Source organism: Callithrix jacchus, chromosome 4 (assembly GCF_049354715.1).
Source record: "Callithrix jacchus isolate 240 chromosome 4, calJac240_pri, whole genome shotgun sequence".
Taxonomy (NCBI): Eukaryota; Metazoa; Chordata; class Mammalia; order Primates; family Cebidae; genus Callithrix; species Callithrix jacchus.
The window spans coordinates 42636474-42657243 of NC_133505.1; the positions used below are offsets into that span (position 1 = coordinate 42636474).

General features: G+C 43.1%; 1 protein-coding gene and 1 pseudogene across 1 annotated transcript in view; one reads left to right on the plus strand and one right to left on the minus strand.

Annotated features, from left to right (window-relative positions):
* Positions 1-20770, minus strand: part of NUDT3 (nudix hydrolase 3) — a 129592-nt gene that overhangs the window by 100362 nt on the left and 8460 nt on the right. The window lies entirely within an intron of this gene.
* Positions 18813-20178, plus strand: LOC103792401 (GMP reductase 1 pseudogene; annotated as a pseudogene).

Sequence of the window (20770 nt, forward strand, 5' to 3'; positions counted from 1 at the left end):
GGGAGAGGGAGAGGAGGGGGGGGAGGGGAGAAAAGGGGAAGGGGAAGGGGAGGAAAGCGGGAAGGGGAAGGGGAGGAAAGGGGGAAAGGGAAGGGGAGGGGGAGGGGGAGGGCAGAATGGTAGTTGCCAGGGGCTGAGAAGACACAGGAATGGGAACTTACTGTTTTGTTTTTTAGACCATCTCACTCTGTTGCCTGGGCTGGAGTACAGTGGCATGGTCATAGTTCACTGTAGCTTCGACCTGCTGTGCTAAAGCAATCCTTGCACTTCACCCTCCCAAGTAGCTAGGAGTGCAAGCTATGCCACCACATCTGGCTGTGACTTATTGCTTAACAGGTACAGAGTATCAGTTTGTAAAGATGAAAAAGTTCTTGAGATGGATGGAATTGATAGCTGCACAACAATGTGAATTTACTTAATGCAACTGAACTGTACACTTATAAATGGCTAAAGTTGTGCAAATTTTATGTTACATATATTTTATCACAATTAAAAACAATTTTTTTTTGAGACAGAATCTCACTCTGTCACCCAGGCTGGAGTGCAGTGGTGCAATCTCAGCTCACTGCAACGTCTGCTTCCTGAGTTCAAGCAATTCTCATGTCTCAGCCTCCCAAGTAGCTGGGATTACAGATGAGTGCCAACACACCTGGCTAATTTTTGTATTTTTAGTAGAGACGGGGTTTTTAAGGCTGGTCTCCTAACAACCTCAAGTAGTCCATCCACCCGCCTTGGCCTCCCAAAAGGCTGTGATTATAGGTGTGAGCCACTTTGTCTGGTCTAAAAAAATTGTAACAAGTAAGGTACTAACAATTGCCACTATCATATTTTGTGAAGTAAATGAAAAATTAAACCTAAGTTCCACCAGCATGACCAACCAGACAATAAGGAACATTTCAGTACCAACCTAATTTCAGAACAGAAGACAAGTGGCAACTTTCCAATGCACTTATACATACACTGGCTTTCTTTTTCTCATTTTACAGTACAATAAATACTTGCTCCTAGCCTTGCATTTGGACACTGCTGCTCTAAAGGAGGCTCAGAGCATTACTTCATACCCTAGGAGGAAGAAGAGATGGAGGAGGAAGAACTGTGCCATGGGCAAAAGTGACTACCATTTTGGGGAGTGGGATAGCTGGGGACTGCCAAAAGAATGGAGAGGTTAAAAGCTGCATCTTCCATAGAGAATAGTTTTTGGGTGTTTCTTTCTTGGGATGTTTTCATTTTAGGACTACTTCAAGCTGCTTTTTCCCCCTTTCCTCTTCCCTACCAAGTAGCTAGAACCTGAGAAGGCCTAGCCTCCTTACAAGCTTGAGAAGGGACCTGAAATCTTGGAGGAATAACTGATCTGGAAAGGCACAGGCCAGGAGACTTCATAAAGCAAAGAAGCACAGCAGCTTACAATACCATGGAGACAAAGTCTTGTTTATTTGACTGTCATTAAATCGTATCATTAAAACGAAGTACAGGGGAAAAACAAAAACACAGTGTAGATGAATCTCAGACAATGGCTCACAAACTCCCAGGTTTAAGCATCAATGTATGAAACAGCAGCTCTGTTTTACAAGTAATTCATTGTCTGTTTTCTGGAGTGGAGCTTGAAAAGCTTCCTCAGTTCAACTCCCTTAGCAGCCTAGCCAATTGTGATTTAGTTCTATACTGTTTATTTTGTACCTATAATAGACCATTGGTTGAACATAAGATATATATAGAAGGAAAACTTGTATAGAAATTTATGTTAACAAGGAACATAAATACAATTCTGCAAATTTCTTTCAAAATAATTTCTACCAGATCTCTAAGTTAAATTCAACTGACCAAAATGACTACGTATGAGAAAACTATATAATAAAGACTACCTCCAACTTGACTTTTTATTTACTGGGGGTTACTCACAGCTACAACATTATTTACAAAAGGATACTTGCAAAGAGCATCCTGGTATCTCTCTTCTTTCATCATTCAGAAACCAAATTAATCTAAAAACATGAAATAAACCAACAGTTTTCTTAAAGTTCAAAGGCAAAAATTCCAAACATTAAGACGTGTGTCAGACTTTTTGTCTAGGCGATGGGGCTACAATGGTAAGCAAAACAGAGGACATGGCTGCTCTGATGAAGTCACAATTAAGAAGAGGTCTTGTAAACAGGTAAATAAGATCATGTCAAACAGTGACAGGTGCTAGGAAGGAAATTGAAGACCATGATGTGACAGTGTGTGGCTTAGAGAGCAACATCAAAGACAGGGAAGCCTTTGTCTAAGAAAAATCAATATGTTGATCTAAAGTAATTCATATTCTACTAAAAGTCATTTACCACACCACCCTAGTACAATAAAAAGATTTTTTAAAATTCTACTGAGTATTGTAACTTACCGTAACTGAATAAGCCACAAACAGAGCAGATGCCTGGAGGGTCTTCTCAGGAAACGGCAGTATCAGGCAGCTAGCTGGGAGAGACTACAGGACCCAGAGACCCTAATCCTGACCTCTTCCTAGTATGACTAACACATGCCACCAGTGAAAGGTACATAATATTCATAATCCTGGAGACAAATCTAGAGATTTGTCTAGGAAATCTTGGAGATTTCCTAGAGGCAGTTTATTATGTCTATTACCTGAAAAAAAAATTTTTTAAGAATTTGCATTTGAATAAAGCCCTGAAACCTAATATTTAGAAAATGCTATATTTTTCTTGGTTTATTTTAAAGAATTACTGACTCCTCAAAGACTATGGCAAGTTATTACTCAAAATCCAAACAGATTATCCAGAGAATATTTATGACCATTTGCACCTGCCCTAATGGATAGTTTCTGCAGCCTTCTTAGCACCATTCTACAAGTCATCTCCACTATGTTCTATGAATCTAAACCTGAATAATGCTGGCTAAAATAAATAGGAACTTACTTTTCTCACGAACAGAAATCTGAGGAAGAGAGCTACTGGAGCTGATTTGACCACTTGATGCCATCAAGACCCAGACTTTCTATCTTTGCACTCTTCCATTCCTCCTCATGGCTTCAAAGTGGATGCTACAACTCCAGATACCACTTTAGCATTCAAGGCAGATTATACAAGTAATAGTGCCAGCCACAGCTGTTCTGCAGCAAACTTCCGCTTCTGGGTCAGCCAGCATTTCCAATTGTACAGAAAGCCGGGAAATGGGTATTTAACGAAAAGAGGGTTCAGGATGTCAGACAAATAACAGTGTCTGTCACACACTGGTTGAGCCAAATATGGAAAACCAATGTCCAACTTCCTTCCCTGGACAGGACTTGACAAGCTGAACAATGGTGTTAATTTTAGACTAAGCTGACCATCAAGCCACTGAAGTCCAGCACCTCTGGGTGAATTCTCACATATTTTCTTTGGCCAAAACATAAACACAATTTTTGTTATAGTTGTTGTACTGTTGATGACCATCACCAACAAAGAAAAAAATGCATTAAAAATGTCTGATACTGGCCGGGCACAGTGGCTCACACTTGTAATCCCAGCACTTTGGGAGGCCCAGGCAGGCGTATCACCTTAGGTCAAGAGTTCAAGACCAGCCTGGCCAACATGGTGAAACCCATCTCTACTAAAAATAAAAAATTAGCCAGGTGTGGTGGCACATTCCCATAATCCCAGCTACTCAGAAGACTGAAGCAGAAGAATCGTTTGAACCCAGGAGGGAGAGGCTGCAGTGACCCAAGATCGTGCCACTGTACTCCAGCCTAGGAAACAGAGCAAGGCTGTCTCAAAAACAAAAAGAAAAAAAACAAAGTCTGGCTGGGCGCGGTGGCTCAAGCCTGTAATCCCAGCACTTTGCGAGGCTGAGGCGGGTGGATCACGAGGTCAAGAGATCGAGACCATCCTGGTCAACATGGTGAAACCCTGTCTCTACTAAAAACACAAAAAATTAGCTGGGCATGGTGGCATGTGCCTGTAGTCCCAGCTACTCAGGAGGCTGAGGCAGGAGAATTGCCTGAACCCAGAAGGCGGAGGTTACGGTGAGCCGAGATCGTGCCATTGCACTCCAGCCTGGGTAACAAGAGCAATACTCCATCTCAAAAAAAAGAAAAGAAAAAAGAAAAAAACAAAGGCTAATACCACTTTGCTGTGTCTTTAAAGAGCAACTTTATGGCTACTGAAAATGCTTTGGGCTGGGCGCAGTGGCTCATGCTTGTAATCCCAGCACTTTGGGAGGTGGAGGCAGGTGGATCACAAGGTCAAGAGATCAAGACAAACATGGTGAAACCTCGTCTCTACTAAAAATACAAAAATTAGCTGGATGTGGTAGCACACACCTGTAGTCCCAGCTACTCAGGAAGCTGAGGGAGGAGAACTGCTTGAACCCAGGATGTGGAAGTTGCAGTGAGGCCGAGATCGGGCCACTGTACTCCAGCCTGGCGACACCGCAAGGCTCCCTCTCAAAGAAAAAAAAAAAAAGAAAATGCTTTAAAGATACCAAGTTTCATACTCAGCAGATGCAACACAATCACTACTGAATTGTTATTCATTCCTTACTGCAAACAAATCTGTATGAGATCCTTTCTGAAACCATTAGAGATGTCTGTCTATATGGTTCACTGATTACAAGAATAGAGAATCGGCTGGGCGAGGTGGTTCACGTCTGTTATCCCAGCACTTTGGGAGGTCGAGACGGGCGTATCACTTGAGGTTGGGAGTTTGATACCAGCCTGACCAACATGGAGAAACCCTGTCTCTAAAAAAATAAAAAAAAGAATAGAGAATCACGCTAATTCTTATTAATGAACACCGGGGAAACAGTGGCCAAGAGAAGAATTGTAATTTTTTAAGATGCTTGGCTAAGTGTCTTTTTTTTTTTTAAGTGTACCCTGTGAGGTTGCAGAAAAACCAATAATTTATAAATTGCTGGTCAACAGTACTATCTTCTTTTGTGGCTTAACATTGTCATCTACCCCCCCCATTACGTATATATATAAACACTGTCGTCTACAACAAGAGAAGAACACTTAAGTATCTTTTTTCATCCTTTTCATGGGCATATAACCATTAAAAATGTGTATACAGAATTCAGATTAGGAGAAACTGCATATCATATGTGAAAAAACAAGGTAATCTAATCTTGTAGAGATTAAGCTACTCAGGAGGCTGAGGTGGAAGGATCATTTGAACTCAGGAGTTCAAGGTCAACCTGGACAACACAGCAAGGCCTCATCTTGGGGGCAAAACTGTATATAAATTAAACACAATGTTATAAAATTTAAAGCCAGAATGATCAAAGAGAATAACTTCCTTCATACATTTTGGAGGAAACTAGAGGCTGAATGGTATTTATCCTCATAAATAATTGTGAGCCTACTGTGTAGGGAGCACCATGTAAGCACCACAGAGGATAAACTATGAGCAGGAGAGACTATTTTAGAACTCTGGTAACTTACACCTAGTGGGCTCAAAAGAGGGTATTTTCCAAATTTGCTATGGTGAATGTGAAACATCTTTATAATGGAAGACTACTAAAACTGCCTCAAAAAGTATTCTTTGGCATTCAAAATTTGCCAAAAATATCCATGTTTCTGACAAATTCAGCTTTTTCCCACAACACACATGCACTGGGCTGAAATTCGTGATCAGCTTCAGCTAACGGTGACAACAGCAATAGATGCTGCTGAAGTCAGTATAGATTACACTTCTATAATTGTGTTACAGACTTTCATTCCACCTGTTTTTTGTTCTTTTAAAAGAACTGGTAGTGAAAGTCTGCTTAGGAAATATATTTTTATTCAGCTGGGTGCAGTGGCTCATGCCTGTCATCCCAGCACTTTGGGAGGCTAAAGCCGGTGGATCACCTGAGGTCAGGAGTTCAAGACCAGCCTGGCCAACATGGTGAAACTCTGTCTCTACTTAAAAAAATACAAAAAATTAGCTGGGTGTGGTGGTATGCACCTGTAGTCCCAGCTACTTGGGAGGCTGAGGCAGGAGAATCACTTGAACCTGGAAGACAGAGGTTGCAGTGAGGCAGGATCACACCACTGCACTCCAGCCTTGTGACAGAACAAGGCTCCGTCTCAAAAACAAAAAACAAAAAAATTCTTGCATTCTACTTGTTTATCTCCATTTGTGGATCTGTCAGAAAAAAACTGTGTTATCTTTGTATATATTATTTTACCAGAATTATCACAATATACAGATTTCAACACTCTTTTGGTTTCACTTCCCTTATCTCACTGAGGTGGCTGGATAGATCATGTATATGTTTACTTCCAGGTTTACAAACTTAAAGATTCTATAACTTCAGGTCTTCCTCTTTCCATAAAAGCCTTTCACAATCAACTCACAGAGCACTATTTACTGCACTGAATCTTTCCTTTCTTTCCCAGGTTTTTTTTGAGACAGAGTTTTGCTCTTGTTGCCCAGGCTGGAGTATAATGGCGCAATCTCGGCTCACTGCAACCTCCGCCTCCCGTGTTCAAGCAATTCTCCTGCCTCAGCCTCCCAAGTAGCTGGTATTACAGGCATGCGCCACCATGCCCGGCTATTTTGGTATTTTTAGTAGAGAAGGGGTTTCTCCATGTTGGTAAGGCTGGTCTCAAACTCCTGCCCTCAGGTGATCTGCCTGCCTCGGCCTCCCAAAGTGCTGGGATTACAGGCATGAGCCACCACGCCTGGCCTCTTTCCCAGTTCTTGTATTTTTTAGATCACATGCCACACTGAAGTCTATCTTTGTGCCGCTGTTATGATCAGCATCTGATTTTTTTAATGTCTGTGTAATCTGTATTGAAGCAGCAGGAAACTTATACTCATCCTTTAACACTCAGATCTAGCCTTTTCCCACTGTGTCTTCTCAGTTCAGGATTCGTCTACTCCTTTATTCCTAAAGCATTTGGAGCTGGTTCTTCTATGGCACTCATTTCGCTGTATCATCATCATCTGTTGGCCAGTGTGATTCCTTCTGTGGTTCCTGCCTTCGTTACAGCACCAACTACGTTATCTCAGAGGCACTTTACTTTTCCTCATTCAAGACTCATAACAACTTCATGAATTAGGTATCATTTCCATTTTATAAATTTAAAAAACTGATTTTCTCAGTCAACTTTCTACTTCCTCTGACCTTATAACATGCTCCTGAATCAGTCCTCAATCTTGGAACATCCTACCGTTCTCTTTCCCCTCTCCAGCATCTACATGCAAAGGGATAAGGAAATATATAAAACTTAAACGGGCCGGGCGTGGTGGCTCACGCCTATAATCCCAGCACTTTGGGAGGCCAAGGTGGGTGGATCATGAGGTCAAGAGATGGAGACCATCCTGGTCAACGAGGTGAAACCTGGTCTCTACTAAAAATACAAAAATTAGCTGGGCATGGTGGTGCATGCCTGTAGTCCCAGCTACTCAGGAGGCTGAGGCAGGAGAACTGCTTGAACCCAGAAGGCAGAGGTTACGGTGAGCCGAGATTGTGCCATTGCACTCCAGTCTGGGTAACAACAGCGAGATTCCGTCTCAAAAAAAAAAAAAACCTTAAACAATATAAATTCCATCTCCTTTTGAGTCCAGTAGGTTGTAAGTTACCAGAGAGTTCAGCCAGGCACGTTGGCTCACACCTGTAATCCCAGCACTCTGGGAGGCTGAGGCAGGCAGATCACCTGAGGTCAGGAGTTTGAGATCAGCTGGACCAACAAGGTGACGCCCTGTCTCTACTAAAAAATACAAAACTTAGCCAGGTATGGTGGTGCGCACCTGTAATCCCAGCTACTCGGGAGGCTGAGGCAGGAGAATTGCTTGAAACTGAGAGGCAGAGGTTGTAGTGAGCCTAGATTGTGCCACTGCACTCCAGCCTGGGTCACAAAGTAAGACTCTGTCTCAAAAAAAAAGAAAAAGAAAAAAATAAGTTACCAGAGTTTTAAAATAGCCTCTCCTGCTCACAGCTTATCTTCCGTGGTGCCTACCTGCTGCTCAGTACACAGCAGGCCCACAATCGTTTGTGAGGATAAATACCATTCAGCCTCCAAACGTACCCCCTTACAAAACTATCACTTCAATCCTGACCACACCACAGTAACTCTGCCAGACTTTTTCATGCCTCTCAATCACCAGACCAGTATATTGATTGAAAAAGTAAATATAGTAAGCTTCTCTCCTTCTCAGAATAGATCCATCAGAAAGGAGTTTTCTCAAATTTATGTCAATACAATTCAGGCTCCTGGGTTTTTCATTTATCCACCCTCAATCTCAAGTAGAAAATGTGCTTATTTTCTAAAGCCTGATTTAATCAACCCAAATCCACACAGTTCCATCTTACCATCCTACTGGAACAGTTTTATAAAGGAATCATTAAATCTGTTGCTACATCTTATCTTCAATGTACTTGATGGCTCTAGATGTGACCTATCACCCATTACATCTTCATGAAATGTTCTTCCATCTCCGCTTTTCTGATAGTGCCTCTCTGACTGCCACAATGCCACAAGCTCAGGCCCTGCCCTCAGCGTTGCTTTCTGTGCACTCTCATGCTAACTTTCTGTTCTCCCTCTCCAAGGTCCCTGACACTCCACACTCTATCTATAGCCCTAACTTCTTACTCCCCTTCTAGTCCCACATCTCCAACTAACATCAGTTGAATTTAGTTCATCACTTCAAATTCGACACAACAAAACCAAAGTTCCATCTTCTCTCCAAAACCAACTTCTCTTCTAAATTTCCATTTTTTCTGTCATGCAGGATCAAAATTTAAAAGTCATCTTCAGGGCAGATGCGGTGGCTCAAGCCTGTAATCCCAGCACTTTGGGAGGCCAAGGTGGGCGGATCACCAGGTCAAGAGATCGAGACCATCCTGGCCAACATGGTGAAACCCCGTCTCTACTAAAAATACAAAAATAAGCTGGGTGTGGTGGCATGCGCCTGTAGTCCCAGCTACTGGAGAGGCTGAGGCAGGAGAATTGCTTGAACCCGGGAGGCAGAGGTTGCAGTGAACCGAGATTGTGCCACTGCACTCCAGCCTGGTGCCTGGCAACAGAGCAAGACTCTGTCTCAAAAAAAAAAAAGTCATCTTCAACCATGAGCTCCTTCATCTTTTTTCTCTTCTTTCTTTCTTTTGTGAAACAGCATCTCACTCTGTCAACCAGGCTGGAGTGCAGTGGCATTATCATGCCACTTCACCTACCAGGCTCAAGTGCAATGGCACTTACTGCAGCCTCGACCTCCCAGGCTTAAGGGATCCCCTCACCTCAGCCTCCTAAGTAACTGGGACTACAGGCACTCACCACCATGCCCAGCTACCTTTATTTATTTTGGTAGAGATGGGGTCTCCCTATGATACTCAGGCTGGTCTTGAACTCCTTGCTTCAAGTGATTCTCCTTCTTCTACCTCCCAAAGTGTTGGAATTACAGGCGTGAGCCACCATGCATGGCATCCTTTATCTTTAACACATCATCCATTACCAAACCTGTCCACCCTTTGACTGCAATGTCACTTAAGTCACTACTTCATTTCATTCTGCTGCTACCATGGCTCTCACTTCTAGAACAGAGTATCATTATCCCAACCATTTCCTCTGATAGCCCACTGAGTTCACCGTGCATTCCACTATCCCAGAAACCTTTCCAAACCCTTCAAAGGACAACCGTGGTTCCCCACTGTGGGATCAAACCCAAACTCCTCATTATCTCAAATCAAGAGTCTATACCCTTAGCTCCTTGTCAGCTAACCCCCCCATCACTCCCCACAGATACCCTGCCAGAACACTATCCCAATCCCAGATTCACATACTCACAGTTTCTGGCATACAACAAACTCATTCCCACCTTCAGTCATGCTGGGTCTACTTCTCCTAACATACTCTTTCCCCTCCTTTCTACTTAAGTCCTATCAACTTTTTAGAGCCCAAGATTGACTACTTCTGTATTTTGCCTCCAAAATGAAGCACCCCTGAAGCACAGCCTTTCCTACATTTTTTTCTAATTTCTCCACGTAATTTATGCCCCATCTCTTTTTATATCTGATCCCACCAAGGCACATAGTGCAGCCACTTGTTCAAATGTACTGAAATGCCTAATGGTAATTTAATTAATTCATCAACTTAAAAGAGCATTCTTCCTGGAGGGCAGTGGACATGTCCACAGTTTTAAAACCATCACTGCATCTAGAAGAGTGCTTTGCAAAAGGTGAAGACTCAATAAATTCCTGTTAGCCAAGACAGAACTTGGAGACTACAATGTGTATTTTAAAAAGCATCGTACCATTTTCAAAAACCTGGATTTTAAAAATTCATTATTAAAAATCTGGTCCTTGATACCCCCAAGATTTAAACCATTAAAAATTTACACATCCTCAAATATTATTAAGGATAGTTCTAAAAAGAGAATTCAAAAAGCGTGAACAGGGCAGGGTACAGTGGCTCACGCCTGTAATCCCAGCACTTTGTAAAGCTGAGGCGGACAGATCATTTGAAGCTAGGAGTTTGAGACCAGCCTGATAAACATGGTGAAACCCCATTGCTACTGAAAACATAAAAATTAGCCAGGTATGGTGGCACATACTTGTAATCCTGGCTACTCGGGAGGCTGAGACATGAGAATCCCTTGAACCTGGGAGGTGGACATGGCAGAGAGCAGAGATCGAGCCACTGCATTCCAGCCTGGGCAACAGAGCAAGACCCTGTCTTTAAAAAAAAAAAAGTGGCCAGGCTCGGCAGTTCACACCTGTAATCCCAGTCTAGGCAGGGAGATTGCTTGAGTTCATGACTAGCCTGGGCAACATACGGAGATCTAGTCTCTTCCCTGCCACTGACCCCCAAAAATTAGCCAGATGAAGTGGCACATGCCTGTAGTCCCAGCTACTTGCGAAGCTGAGGTGGGAGAACTGCTTGCACCCAGGATGAGGCTGCAGGGAGCTGTGATCACACTGCTGTATTCCAGCCTGGGAGACAGAGCTAGATCCTGTCTCGGGAGGGGGTGGAGGGGGAAGAAAAAATGTTAAGGCTTGCTTCATAAATAAAATGAAAAAGCTCTCCCACACACACAAAAATTTCTGACTCAACATATATCCGTTTCTTCTGGTGCACTAGATTAGTTGAGAAGGAGGCTACCTTAAAATCTACCAAAGTGATATATTAGAGTGTTCTTAGTTGCAAGCAACAGAAAGAATCCTGGATTCTGAAGCCAAAAAGAATTTATTGGGAAAAAATATCAAAGGCTCAGCAAATTGGAGTGGCAAGGATTATAGAACTAGCCTTGAAAGACAGGCCCACAGTAAGGGCACTCCAGTGGTGGCAGCAAAAGCCACAGCCTGGGTCTACAGCACAAACATCTGGTCAGCACAGAGCCACTACCTTGCCCCACCCATCCCCTTGGCCTCCTCAGGCCTCCAACTGATGGAGCCTTAGTCCTGCATCCATCCACATGTACACGCTGGAGAAGAGGGCTAGATGGAAAATGAGTCCTTCCTTCTCTCCAACAGGGCTTTCTCCAAAAAGAATGGTGCTCTTCTGGTCAGTTTATTGGGAAAAAAATATCAAAGGCTCAGCAAATTGGAGTGGCAAGGATTATAGAACTAGCCTTGGAAGACAGGCCCACAGTAAGGGCACTCCAATTCTTTTTGGAGAAAGCCCTGTTGGAGATTTTTAATGCCAAAAAAATCAATCATTCAATACATTCCACAAACTCTTCTCCAGTGGCACCACTGTCTATGCTTATTGCCTCTACTATCCTTGGCCTCTTCTGCCCAGTCTGGCCATAGCACACCCTCCTCCACGTCCCTGATCAAGTCCTATGCTAAGTCCTTCTCAGTCACACACCTTTTTCAAAGCCAGGAAGAATTCATCTCCCCTCTTCTTTCAACCACAGCAATGTAGTTCTAGCTTTCTTTTCATTAGCACGACAACCCCATGATCTTTATAGACTCATGAAAAATAGAAAAGTTCACCTATGTCAACATTTGTTTAGTTTTCAATGCTTCAAAATAAAATTTAGATTTGTTAAATGTGTGACATAGTACAAAAGTATGGACTTTTTATACTTTTTATGACTTATTATAAAAGTAATCCTCAGCCCGGAATGCTGTTTAACAAAAAGTAATCCATGGTGGGGTGCAGTAGGTCATGCCTATAATCCCAGCACTCTGGGAGGCCGAGGTGGGTGGATCACTTGAGGTCAGGAGTTTGAAACCACCCTGGCCAACATGGCGAAACCCTGTCTCTACTAAAAATACAAAAATTAGCTAGGCATGGTGGCGGGTGCCTATAATTCCAGCTACTCAGGAAGCTGAAGCAGAAGAATCGCTTGAACCTGGGAGGCATAGGTTGCAGTGAGCCACAATCACACCACACCACTGCACTCTGGCCTGGGCGACAGAGTGAGATTCCATCTCAAAAAAAAAAAAAGTAACCCACAGAGGTTTTTTTGGTAAAAACAGGGTCTTGCTATATTACTCAGGCTGGTATCAAACTCCTGGCCTCAAGTGATCATCCCACCTTGTCCTCCCAGGGTGCTGGGATTACAGGTTTGAGACACTGCACTTGGCCCAGAGATTATATTTTAAAACTTAGGCCAAGCATGGTGGCTCACAACTGTAATCCCAGCACTTTGGGAGGCTGAGGTGGGTGGATCACTCGAGGTGAGAAGTTCAAGATCGGCCTGGCCAACATGGTGAAGCCCGTCTCTATTAAAAAAAAAATACAAAAATTAGCCAGACATGGTGGCCTGCCCCTGTGATCCCATCTACAAGGAAGGCTGAGGTAGGAGAATCTCCTGAACCCAAGAAGAAGTTGCAGTGAGCTGAGACCGACCAATCAAAAAAAAAAAATTTAATACATACTAAAATAAACCAGTTTTCTTTTATGAAGTATTGATTTTTATTTTTACTTTTTTAAGAGAAAGGATCTTGCTCTGTCACCCAGGCTGGAGTATAGTGGCACGATCATGGCTCACTGCAGCCTCAAACTCCTAGACCCAGGTAATCCGCCTCGGCCTCCTGAGCAGGTGAGATTATAGGCAAGAGCCACTGCAGCCAGCTAAAGTACTGATTTTTAATGGTATATAGTATTTATACCATGAAATTTAAAGTAGGTGAAATTACGAAATATCTTCCTGGTTGATTTCACTGTTAGTTATAGGTTTCAAACTGATAAGGAGTTCTCTGTTGAGTTCTTTTTTTTCATGTCCTCAGGGATAAGAAAAAGGGTCATCACTCTTAGACACTGGATTGGGCCCTCTTACTCTCTTTCTCCCAGCACAGATTAGGTGGACAGGCAGGGAATAAAGAGCTTTCTTTATCCACAATACTTTGATACAAACAGACTTCCACAGGCTGCATATCGGGGCCTCTGACTCTGCGGTCTAGCTGGCCCAGAGTCCTTCATCGAGGATATTCTTCAACTACCCAAACTCAACCAAGCTGTTCAGGTCTGACCATAAAGTCATCCCTGACACTCCAGCTCATCTTTCTTCACGGGCTTCTCCAATTCCTATAAACACCTCTCTCTATCACTTTGCTATTTTACACTCCAAACTGCATCTTTTTCTCTTCTGAGACAAGGTCTTAGGGTCTCTGTTACCCAGGCTGAAGTACAGTAGCACAACCATGACTTACTGCCACTCAACCTCCCAGGCTCAAGTGATCCTCCACCTCAGTCTCCCAAGTAGCTAGGACCACAGGTTGCACACCACCACAACAGGCTAAATTTTAAATTTTTTTATAGAGACGAGGTCCCACTATGTTGCCCAACCTGGTTTCAAATTCCTGAGCTCAAGCAATCCTCCTGCCTTAGCTTCCCAAAGTGCTAAGACTGCAGGTATGAGCCACTGCATCGGGACAAAACTGTATCTTGCCAGCAGACTGAAGCTCAGATTCTGTATTCTACAACTCCTTAACTTAAACTCAGTTTGTAGTATTCTTTTTTTTTTTTTTGAGGCAGAGTTTCACTCTTGTTACCCAGGCTGGAGTGCAATGGCGCGATCTCGGCTCACCGCAACCTCCGCCTCCTGGGTTCAAGCAATTCTCCTGCCTCAGCCTCCTGAGTAGCTGGGATTACAGGCACGCGCCACCATGCCCAGCTAATTTTTTGTATTTTTAGTAGAGACAGGGTTTCACCATGTTGACCAGGATGGTCTCCATCTCTTGACCTCATGATCCACCCACCTCGGCCTCCCAAAATGCTGGGATTACAGGCTTGAGCCACCACGCCCGGCCTGTAGTATTCTTTATAGATATCACAGTACAATTGCTTTTGTAACCAAAAATAATAATTTTCTTTTGAAAGAAAAAAAAAATCACCCATAGTGCCTGGCAGAAAGAAGGATGATCGTCCCCAGCTACCTCCTTATAAAATAGTTGCTGAACCTATTAAAAAAAAAAAACAGAAATACAATTATTATACACAGAAACTCTCTGGATTTTTTTTTTCCTAACTCATTTTGACAATAAAATCTAAAAGTTCTGTCTTACTTAAAGGCAGACTACCCAAATGCAAAGCCTCCTAGGAAGAAATCAGTAACACAGTGATAAGTGTAAAAGCCCTGAGTTAGGGCTCAGCCATTTGGTTAATGATGGCTGAATATAAATCTAGCAATTAAATCATTTCTGCAAAGAGGAAGCAAATAAAAATATTAAATAATCAAACATGCCAGACATGGTCACTCGTACATGTAATCCCAACACTTCGGGAGGCCAAGGAGGATCACTTGAGCTAGGAGTTCCAGACCAGTCTGGGCAACATAATGAAACCTCATCGCTACAAAAATAAAAATCATACATTAGGAGGGTATGTGTAGTCCCAGCTACTCAGGAGGCTGAGGTGAGAGGATCACTTGTGCCAGAAGGTTGGGGCTGCTGTGAGCTATGATCATGTCACTATACTCCAGCCTGAGTGGCAGAGCCAGACCCTCTCAACAAACAAACAAATTTCCAAGTATGAGCACAATGTAACTTATCTTTGTTTTTTGTTTGTTTTTTTTTTTTTTTGGCATAACTTCTCTTAATGTATATTTTATTAGGATTCCTAAATATTCAAAGAAAAATCATGGTTAGGTATACTGGCTCAAACCTGTAATCCCAGTACTTTGGAAGGCCAAGGCAGGTAGGCTGCTGCTTTAGCCCTGGAGTTTGAGACCAGCATGAGCAACAGAGCAAAATAAATAAATAAATTTATTTATTTATAATAAATGTGCATGCCTGTAATCCTAGCTACTAGGGAGGCTGCGGAAGGAGGATCGCTTGATCTTAGTAGGTCAAGGCTACAGTGAGGCATGACAGTGTCACTGCACTCCAGACTGGGTAACAGAGCAAGACCCTGTCTCAAAAAAAAAAAAGGAAAAAAATCACTATCCTTCCTCCTTTTAAGAAAAGCATAAGCACTATGTCAAGTTCATATCCATTTACATTCATCATTGCTAAGCTGCTCTTATAAAACACATCAGAAATATGTAAAATAACCAAGACAAAGAAAAGATTTTCTAAGCAGTTCTTTAAAAGGACTTTACTGTTTTATGAACAAAGAGATCAACTAGCTGTATATAAAGAAAGTCTATTTAAGGAATCATTTCTTTTTTATGTTCTTTTTTTTGGAACCATGGTCTCACTCTGTTACCCAGGCTGGAGTGCAGAGATGTAAACATGGTTCACCTCATCCTACACATCTCTAGCTCAAGTGATCCTCCCACCTAGGCCTCCCAAAGTGCTGAACAGTCTTAACTATCCATGTATTCCCAAGGTCTTACACAGACACTAAAAATGTGCGCTGAAGAAATGAATAAACAATTACATTCCTGAACAAGGGCCCTTCCTCTTTGTACTAGGCTATAAAGAGAGAGAGAGATTGCTTCACACGCGGCACACACTAGATGTGCAGCACTATTTTTATCGAGAAATGAGAATTAAAGCAGAAGCAAAGAAGTAGGATGGGAGCAAGGAGTTAAAAGAATGGAGACTGCAATATGAATTCACACCAGAATTCATACCTTGGGAAGGAGGCAAAAAAAGAATGTAATGGAAGAAATGACTAACTGGTATTAGGCAGATAAAAGGAGAAGCAGGGGAAAAAAGCTTCCAGGAAAGATTTTGAGAAATGAGGAGCAGAAACATCCAGTCCAATGCAGCCATCATGATCTTAGAGCAATGCAATACTGAACAGTGACCAAGATGTGTTACAAAAGGAGTCCCCAACCACCCTGGGATCTACTGGAAGCCCTTTGTCATGGTTATCACTGTTGGCACTGCTATGTCTTACTCCCTTCTCTAGAGCCTGTTGGAAGGTGAAGTCTTCAGAGACGTCCTTCCATCTGCTCCTCTGGGGCATTTTATAGACAGACAGGCTACCAGTGTCTGCGTATTGAGAATCTCCAATGTCAATCATCTCTCCATCCAACCTGGTGAGCTCAAGGATGTGAGAAAATGTGAAGCAGCTCCCCCTTGCCAAGAGATGTACAGCTTCTAGTAGAAAAGTTCAACAAACAAACCTAACACCTGAGGAAAAGCTTCATCCTTTCTTTATTAAAACAGCTTTAAGGCACAGGAAAATCGAACTCACACAATCCTACTGGTAGTCATTTTCTCCCTGGGTAATAACAAACCCATGAGGAGCAGCTTTAACTTTCCTAGGTACTGTGATGTCATCTGATGTATGTTCTGCATCATTTGGCCTTTTTTTTTTTTTTTTTTTTTTGGAAATGAAAGATCTCACATATTTATTACCGAACCCAGCCAACCAACACGTTCATAACAGATCCAGAGAGGAAACTCTGTTCAAAATTATCCAGATGGGGGTGACATTTTCAGCTTGATTTGGTAACATGATTATGACCTTCGGACAGCATAAATATGTGTGCCATCTCATGTGTCATTTCTTATAAACCCAGCTTGGTTCTTCTCCAATGTCTCCTTTTGGAGTTGTACCTGATTTTATTACCATTTTCATCCGAATCCACTGGGGAATGGAACGATTTTGCTTTGTTTCTTGGCCAGGAATCGCTTAATCCTGAAAGTCTTGTGAGAAGACATGGCGAGAAATGGAGTAAAGCACATACCACGATGGCGGAGAAATGAAGAGAAGGGTCATTTGGCCCTTCTAAAAGTATACCCTGTCTCTCACTTCTCCTCAAAGAGGCTCTAAAAAAGGAAAGAATTGGGGAACAGGGATAATCTCACTGGAAGTACTTTAGGAGGACCAAAGTTGAACAGTAAGACAGATGAATGTCATATTTTCCAATTTAGAATAAAATCTTATTCAAGAAGTTACAGTCTTCTATATAGTTTATGATAAAGTATTAAGTAAAGGATTCAGCCAATCTAAAAATATAAATGTAGACTGGAAGTGGTGGCTCACGCTTGTAATCCCAGCCCTTTGGGAGGCTGAGGCTGGAGATCGCTTGAGCTCAGGACACACACACACACACACACACACACACAAATTCACTGGGCATGGCGACATGCACCTGTATTTCCATCTACTTGAGAAGCTGAGGTGGGAGGATCACTCGAGCCTGGAAGGTAGAAGCTGCAGTGAACTGAGATCACACCACTGCATTCCAGCCTGGGTGACAGAGCAAGACCCTGCCTCAAAAAAAAAAAAATCCTCAAAACAAGATCTTGATCCTATGAACAAAGATGTCCTATACATCTACACACACACTTTATGTATATTATGTAAAATATATAGTAATTATATTAATTACATATTTGCAAGGAGGAAGCAAATGAAAATATTAAATAATCAAACATGTCAGATGTGATGGCTCATGCCTGTAATCTCCATCACTTTGGGAGGCCAAGTAGGGAGGATCCCTTGAGCCAGGAGTTCCAGACCAGTCTGGGCCAACAAAATAAGCCCTCATCTCTACAAAAAATAGAAAATATATATTAGCAGGGTACAGTGGCACACACCTGTAGTGTATAAATAATAATATGTATATGTATTATTTATTAGCAAATAAATCTTTTCTATGTATATAAATATGTATTTATTTGCTAATCTTTGTAGGGCCAAGATGTTGTTTGGAGTATGAGTCTATTGTTGAATTGTAAGTTATCTTCTTTCATATGCCACACCCATTATGAATGACCTGTGTTTTCCAGTCCTACTTTCTCTCTTTTTTTTTTTCTCTTAAAGATGGGGTTTCACCATGATGACCAGGCTGGTCTTGAACTCCTGACCTCAGGTGATCCTCCCACGTTGGCCTCCCAAAGTGCTAGGGTTACAGGCGTGAGCCACCGCGCCGGGCCCCAGTCCTACTTTCTATAAAGAACAAAAACCTAAAACATTCATGAAGTAATCTATGTACAGAGTCCTTCTAGACTTTTAAGATCCCCTCTCCAATCTTCTCCAGTTTGCTTGTCCATGTAAGTGAGCAGTGATTGCTCTTTCCTTTTTTTTTTTTTTTTTTTTTTTTTTGAGACAGACCCTCACTCTGTCACCTAGGCTGGAGTGGCATGATCTTGTGCCACTGCAACCCTGCCTTCCAGGTTCAGGCGATTCTTGTGCCTCAGCCTCCAGAATAGCTGGGACTACAGGTGCATGCCACCATGCCTGGCTAATTTTGTATTTTTAGTAAAGACAATGTTTCATCATGTTGCTTAGGTAGGTCTTGAACTCCTGGGCTCACAGATCTGCCTGCCTTGGTCTCCCAAAGTGCTGGGATTACAGGCATGAGCCACCATACCCAGCCGTGTTCTTTTCTGAACTCAAATTTCACTGGTTAATTAAGTTGCACAATTACAAGTACAATGAACATAAACAGATACAGGAGGGGCGGGTTTAAGAGCGCGGCGTGTGTTCCTGGCCTGCACCACCTCCCAGCCACGGCACAGCAGCCCCAGCGCCCGCCGTGCTGCCCCACCACCGCAGCCACCGTGCCATGCCCCACATAGACGTGGACCTCAAGCTCGACTTCAAGGATGTCCTGCTCCAACCTAAGCGGAGCAGCCTCAAGAGCCGTGCCAAGGTGGATCTTGAACACATCTTCGCATTTCAAAATTCAAAGCAGACCTACTCAGGGATTCCCATCATCATGGCCAACATGGACACTGTGGGCACGTTTGAGATGGCAGCTGTGATGTCACAGCACTCCATGTTTACAGCAATTCATAAGCATGCTGGATGACTGGAAGCTCTTTGTCGCAAATCACCCAGAATGTCTGCAGCACGTAGCCATGAGTTCAGGCAGTGGGCAGAACGATCTGGAAAAGATGAGCAGCATCCTGGAAGCGGTGCCACAGATTAAGTTTATTTGCCTGGATGTGGCCAATGGGTATTCAGAACATTTTGTGGAATTTGTGAAACTCATCAGTGCCAAATTTCCCAAACACACCATTATGGCAGGGAACGTGGTGACAGGAGAAATGGTAGAGCAGCTTATTCTTTCCGGAGCAGATATCATCAAAATGGGAGTTGGACCAGGTTCTGTGTGCACCACCCACACCAAGACGGGGAGTGGGCTACCCCCAGCTGAGTGCAGTCATTGAGTGTACAGAGTCTGCCCACAGCCTGAAGGGCCACATCATCTCTGATGGGGGCTGCACGTGTCCAGGGGATGTCGCCAAAGCCTTTGGAGCTGGAGCCGATTTTGTCATGCTGGGAGGGATGTTTTCGGATCATACAGAGTGTGCTGGAGAAGTGATTGAGAGGAACGGACAGAAGCTCAAGCTCTTCTACAGGATGAGCTCAGACACGACCATGAAGAAGCACGCAGGAGGAGTTGCTGAGTGCAGAGCCTCTTTGGAAGTGCCTTACAAAGGAGATGTGGAAAACACTAGCCTGGATATTCTCCGGGGACTGAGGTCCACGTGCACCTACATGGGGGCCGCCGAACTCAAGGAGCTCAGCAGGAGGGCCATGTTCAACCGGGTGACCCAACAGCACAACACCGTGTTCAGGTCAGCTAACCCCTGGGGCGAAGCGGTGTCTGACCAGAGCAGAAGCTTCCAAACCTGCTTTTCCCATCTCCCTCCTAGACTGTTCAGGCTGAGCTTCTGGCTGCTATTGAATGGTGGAATGCTGTGTGCTCTCTCCACCCTCCTGCCGCCTGGAGCTTCGGTGCCCTCTCTCGTGCCTTCTCGGGGGCCCAGACGCAAGGCACTGATTGGGACAACATCAGAGCCCTGCTGCTCAGAACTGATAACTTCATTGTTCAGACCACACTTCCACCTTTCTCTTTCTTTCTTTTTTAAAAGAAGATGGTTTCATTTTAATATAATGCTATTATCTTAAAAAAAAAAAACAGATACAGGAATAAAGGTAAGCATTCAATTCAGTAGCTGGGAAGCTACCTGGTTGGGGTACACCAGACCCAGCAGCCTGCTCAGTAACAGCCATTTAGTGTACCAAGCTGGTTAAAGTGGTGGTTGGTTAAGAGACTGTCCACTGTATATCATGTTCAAAGTACTGTAATAAATGTTACCACGAATACCCAATTTAAAGATTTTATCAGCATATCAACAACAATCAGGAGAACTTGTTAAGCGGGAGATATTTTTCTATTAATTTTTGTTTATCAACAGGAAAAGAAGCCAGAAAGAAGCCAGAAAGAAAAAAGAGAATCACTTTCATCATTTTGTTGGGAGTTTGTTCTTCCATATCTCCCAGTAGACTCTAAGGTCCCTGCATGTCTGTCTCCTTTATAACTGTATCATAAAACTTGGCACTCAGTGAGTGTTCAATAAACTTGCTATGTTAACACACCCTACTTGGGAGGCTGGATAAGAATTTCACCCTCTCATTGCTGGTCTATAAAGTTTTCTGGGGCTGGGAGGAAAAAAAAACTTAGAATAACAGAAGGTTTGGCTATACCACATAACATTTCAGTCAACTACAGAC